The sequence below is a fragment of the Triticum aestivum genome, chromosome 6D, assembly GCF_018294505.1.
Source record: "Triticum aestivum cultivar Chinese Spring chromosome 6D, IWGSC CS RefSeq v2.1, whole genome shotgun sequence".
Taxonomy (NCBI): Eukaryota; Viridiplantae; Streptophyta; class Magnoliopsida; order Poales; family Poaceae; genus Triticum; species Triticum aestivum.
The window spans coordinates 26,369,993-26,376,016 of record NC_057811.1 but is presented as its reverse complement, the minus strand read 5'-3'; positions in this window follow the sequence as shown (position 1 = coordinate 26,376,016).

The following is a 6,024-nucleotide window of genomic DNA, read 5'->3' as shown; positions in this document are numbered from 1 at the left end:
GGGGGGGGGGGAATTCCCTCAAAAGAAAAATGTTGGGTTAATCGAGGGAATGTCAAGAATCCAGCTTGGATTTTCATTAGCATTTATGAAGGAAAGCATTTGTCTGTTGATTGATTGCTTAGATTCTGTATTTATAAGGAAATCATTTGGTCACTTGCAACATACCAATGTGGTTCACATTCACAATTTTTTTTATAATGACATTCTTTGAACTGCAATTCAATTCATTGTAATTGATGTGCTTGTTTGACAATATAGCAAGAGGAGGAGGATCTTGTGGGCAACAAGAGGAAGTGGGACAAGACTGGGTTCTACCCATATGACTCTGATGAAGATGAGCACTAGTAGGAAAAGGGGCTTTTACCCTGGTTTGTAAGGGCCTTTTGTCCCGGTTTTCGAACCGGGACTAAAGGGTCGTTACTAAAGCCCTAACCCTTTAGTCCCGGTTCTTACACGAACCGGGACAGAAGGTCCTCCACGTGGCCGCTGCTGCCAGCCCAGGCAGGGGGCCTTTGGTCCCGGTTGGTGCCACCAACCGGGACCAATAGGCAGGGCCTTTTGTCCCGGTTGGTGTCACCAACCGGGACCAATAGGCATCCACGCGTCAGCATTTCAGGGGCTGGAGTTTTTGTTTTTTTTGAAAGGGGGGGGGGTTGGGGGTTAATTTAGTTGTTTCATATATTGTGTTAGCTAGCTAATTAATAGAGAGAAGTGTCCTCTCTTATCTCCGTGCTTCGTCGACGCTACGTACTATATACGTATGGAGAGGACTAGACACGCTAGTTAGTAATCAAATGAAGGAAACAGAAGATCGTCATGAACATATGCATACAGAGAGAAGTGATATCGACCACCTCTCCTTCTCCGAGAGATTGGTCGAACAACAAGTTATCGTATATCTATCCGACACTACCGGCTACATATATACAATAATTATCTCTTACAATACAATCTCCTAATTAAATTGTAAGAACACAGGGTCCACATAGTATTCTCCGTTTTCAGCGATCACGTGGTCAAGGAAGAATGCCGCCAATTCCTCTTGAATTGCTCGCATACGATCTGGTGCTAGGAGTTCATCCCTCTTCCGAAACATCTAATTTGAAGAAGGGGGTCAATACACATATATATATGAATAAATGAAACTCAACACAAATGATGGTAATAAAATAAAATTGTGAATATTATTGCTTACGCACTTCATATTGTTCGTCAGAGTAGCCCCGCTCACAGGTCGTGTAGCGGATGGACTCGCAAACGTAGTATCCACAGTAATTATTCCCGGGTTCCTGCCACAACCACTTTACAAGAAATAGAGGTCAATCAAACTGATAAGCAAGCATGCTAAATGGTATTGATGAAACTAGCGCTTGAATCACTAGGAGATGCGCGGAACATGCTACTATAGTACTTACTTTCGGGTGTTTAAATTGCAGCTTCTTCGGCAGTCCCGGAGCTTTTGTGGTGAATTTTCTCCAAACCCTGCCAGACAAACAAAACAATTACTTGATATCAGGAAATGAACAAAGTTGCTGATATGGTGGATAATGATCGATTTAACTTACTTCTCGAGCATTTGAGTCATGTTCGCATAGTCCTGGGGATCTTTTCGTCTCGCGTCTAAGACGGTTAATACTCCCTGCTCAAGCTTAATCTCTAGGAGAATATAGTGGAAGCTGCGCATGCATGCATAAGTCATCAATTACATTACCATAACCTGGACTAATAAGGGAAACCGAATATGCACAAGACAGTAACACTCACTTGAAGTTGTAAGGAAAGAGTATTATATCTTTGTTTTGATTTAATACCAACGATCGTAGCAAGTTGGCCTCGGCTTCTTTGGCATGTTTTTCAACCGTATATGCATCTATGAGATTTATGTTAATGAACCCAATATCACCGATTTGTCTTTTCTTCAATTCGGCGATCTTCAATCTGCATTATATAGTGAGGATAATTATAAATACATGCAATGAAAGAGCTTACCTATATAGAGAGACTTAATGACAGAAGTAGTACTACTTACAGACAGTAGCAAGTGATCGTTGTTTTATCGAGGGCCTTTTGATTGTAAAACTGGAAGAAATCCTCAAATGGAACATTCAGCAGTTCAATTCCAACGAGGTCATGCTCCGGTTTAACTCTCAGCGTCAAAGTATTCATCCCATCAGGCTCTTTGCAGGTTTTCATGTACCAATCATGTAATCTTCGCATCATCGTTGTTAGAGATCTTTCATCTTTGACGAGAGGCTTCACGTAATGGTATTTGTTTTCGTCCACCTCCATGATTTCATAATGTACATCGTCGGGCAGGTAATCTCCAAGATTGCTATAACCGGCCACCATCCTCGGATCACTAGCGACGATGTCTTTTGACACCTTGAGCGGGGGGCATGATTGGTTCGCTTGTTCGCCGAGCTGGGCAATTTTTTTCCCAGCTCGTCGTTCTTTTAACCTTTGATCACTGACAGTACTTCCCGACCGCTCCGCTTCGGCGTATGTCTTTGCAAGAATGCGCTCATAGTTGCCTCTCGACGGAGACTTTGGTGGTTTTGTCAGGGCAGCCAGAGTGCGCTTTGCTTTCACCGGATCTACCTTCTCCTCCGGAGGTGGATGTTTCTTTGCTTTCACCCCTTCAAAGAAGTTTGTCACTTCGGCTCGCACGATCTTCCTGGTTTCCTCCTCGGTCCTCTCGTATGGTAACTTCTCTGGAGTCTTCAGAGAAGGACCGAATATGTATTGCCTCCCGCCTCTGGCAGCTGTACTGCTAGACGCCGGCAGAGCAGACGGAGCGGCTGCGGCTGTCTTCCTTCCTTGCTTACGAGGCAGAGGAGAAGGACTACGACGCGCCGGAGCAGCCAGAGCGGCGGCGGGTCTCTTCCGCCCTTGCTGACGAGGCAGAGAAGGAGGAGGCTGGCTGCTCTGGCGCGCCGGCGCAGGCGGAGAAGGAGGCGGAGTGCCGCCACGCGCCGGAGAAGGAGGCTGAGTGCCCTGATCACTCGCCGGAGGAGGAGGCGGAGTGCCCTTACTCGCTGGAGCCGTCCAGTTCGGAAGGTTGATGAGCTCCTTCCGCCATAGGCACGGAGTGTTCAGAGCTAAACCCAGCCGAGTCTCCCCTTCACCGGTAGGGTGGTCAAGCTGGAGGTCCTCAAATCCCTCCGTTATTTCATCCACCATCACCCTAGCATATCCTTCTGGAATCGGCCGGCAGTGGTAGGTTGCGCCGGGTTCAGGAGGTAAAACAGAGCCAACAGCCGCCTTGACTTTGAAGTTCTGCCATTGCGCCATAAGGTGGCAATGTTGAGACTCCGTGATAGCATCCACGGGGTAGCTAGCAGGAGCCGTCAAGACATGCTCCAGCTGAAGCAGCTCGGTGGAAGCCACGCTGCTTCTCCGCTGAGATGGCGGGGTAGCTTCGGGGGTAGTTTCGGCATGTCGATTGCCGTCTCGTTCCTCTAGCGCTTGAACCCTTTCGTGCAGCTTCTGAATTTGGGTCTGCTTCATTTTTTTCCTCCTCTCCTGGCTTTTGTAACCGCCTGCGTCCGGAAAACCAGCCTTCCATGGAACGGAGCCTGGCGTGCCTCGTGTCCGTCCAGGGTGCTCAGGATTCCCGAGGGCCATTGTGAGCTCGTCGTTCTCTCTGTCTGGAACGAACATCCCTTCCTGCGCTGCATTGATATATTGTTGAATCTTCTTGACTGGTATTCTCAAAAGCTCGTTCGTCCAAACGCACCTCCCTGATACAGGGTCCAAGGTTCCGCCAGCCCCGAAGAACCAAGTCCGGCAACGGTCTGTCCAGTTCATTGTCTGTGGTTCGATCCCTTTCTCAAGCAGATCATTCTCAGCATTGGCCCACTTAGGTCGGGCTTTGAGGTAGCCACCTGACCCCGTGCGATGGTGAAGCTTCTTCTTCGCAGCATTCTTCTTGTTTGTCGCTGACATCTTCTTACTCTTTTCCGATGTCTTGTGGGCCACAAATGCGGGCGAGTAATCTCTGATCTTCTCATACCGGCCGATGAATTCTGGTGTCTCTTCTTTGTCGACAAACGTTTTCAGCTCATTCTTCCACCTCCTGAATAGGTCTGCCATCTTCTTAAGAGCATGGGACTTGATTAATTGCTCTTTAACTGGCTTCTCCGGATCGTCCTCTGGCGGTAGGGTGAAATTTGCCTTCAGCTCAGTCCAAAGATCATCTTTCTGCATATCATTGACATAAGACACCTCAGGGTCTTCCTTCTTAGGCTTATACCATTGCTGGATGTTGATCGGGATCTTGTCCCTAACTAGAACCCCGCACTGAGCAGCAAATGCATCCTTTGTCCGGATGGGTTCAATCGGTTGGCCATCGCGCGCGATTGCTGTGATCTCAAACCTTTCATCCGAGCGCAACTTTCTCTTCGGGCCTCGTCTCTTTACCGCAGTTGTGCTCGATCCGGAGGGCTAGAAAAAAGAAGAAAGATGAGTGTTAATTAATATGTGTACATATCAAAACAATGAATGCATCAATTAGCTAGTCAGCACAGGCTTAACTAATATATTTACCTGGCCGGACTCTGTTCAGTCACCGGAGCCGTCACCACGGGCTCCTTCTTGCACCAGCATTGGGTCACCGGAGCCATCATAATCATGTCTTTCCTCCTCCACTCTTCGATCACCATAGCCTGCTTCTTCAGCCTGTTCTTCCAGACCATCATTGTCGTTAAGATACGACAAGATATCACCTCCGGCTAAGATTATGTCCCCCAACACCTCCTCTGCTTGCTCGTCTCGTGAGTGCTCCATTGTTTCTGCAAATATTACAACATGGCAATTATTACACAAACATGACAGCAGGTGGTTAGTGCAAACGTAGACCCAGCTTATTCCGGGTTTGGGGTGGCCTCGGCAACGCTTCAAGGGTAGGGGCGCGACGGGAGGGGTAGGAGACCGACATCGTTTTTTCTAGGGTTTGGGTGTCCTCGAGAGTTTTGGTCGAGCGAGAGGGCCGGGGGGGTGCTCCCGTGGTATAAGTTATCACGGTCGAGAGGGGGTATAAATATCGACCGTCCATCATGTCGAAGTTATCTGGGAGGGAGTTATATATATCGACAACGACGACATACATACATGGGAAAATAATGTTATCGGGGAGGGGGTATATCGACCCCCCCCACGTGTTGAAGTTATCGGGAGGGGGTTATATCGACAACGACGACATACGTACATGGGAAAATAATATTATCGGGGACGGGGTATATCGACCCCCCCTCGTGTTGAAGTTATCGGGAGAGGGGTATATCGACGACGACAGACCCGATAAAACATAAGAAAACGAAGAAGAAATAAAAAGAGGAGAAGAAGAAAGGAATAGAGGAGAAGATCGAAGAAAAAAAAAGAAGAAAAAAAAAGAGGAGAAGAAGAAAGGAATAGAGGAGAGAAGAAGAAAAAATAGAATTTTTTCTATTTTTTTTCTTCTTCTCTTCTATTCCCTTCTTCTTCTCCTCTTCTTTTTCTTCATTTTTCCTCTTCTTATTTATTTCTCCTCTTCTTCCTCTCCTCTTCTTCTCCTTTCTTCCTCTTCTTATTTTCCTTTTTCCTCTCATTCATAAAAAAATGTTCAAATAGAAAATTTCGAAAAAAGTAAAGGTTTTGCCTAATGCATTGTTCATATGAATATACAAACATTTGCATATTCTACAATAATTAATATCACCAAAAAATCTGTGAACAGAAAAAAATCCTAACTTTTCTAAAAATCTATCTTTTGCATATATACATGAACATATATATACACAGAGAACATATATACATACATATACTCATACATGAACATATCATCATATATATAAAAAAACAAGCATATATATGAAAAAAACAAGCATATATATGAAAAAAGGGCGCCGGCCGGACCAAGGTGAGGAGGACCGCGGGGTCGGCGGCGAGGATGGCGACGGGGCAGTGGGCGCGCGCTCGGGGTAGGGGCGATGGCGGCGAAGGGCGGGGCAGGGCGATGGCGACGACGGGGACGGGCCGGGGCGGCGC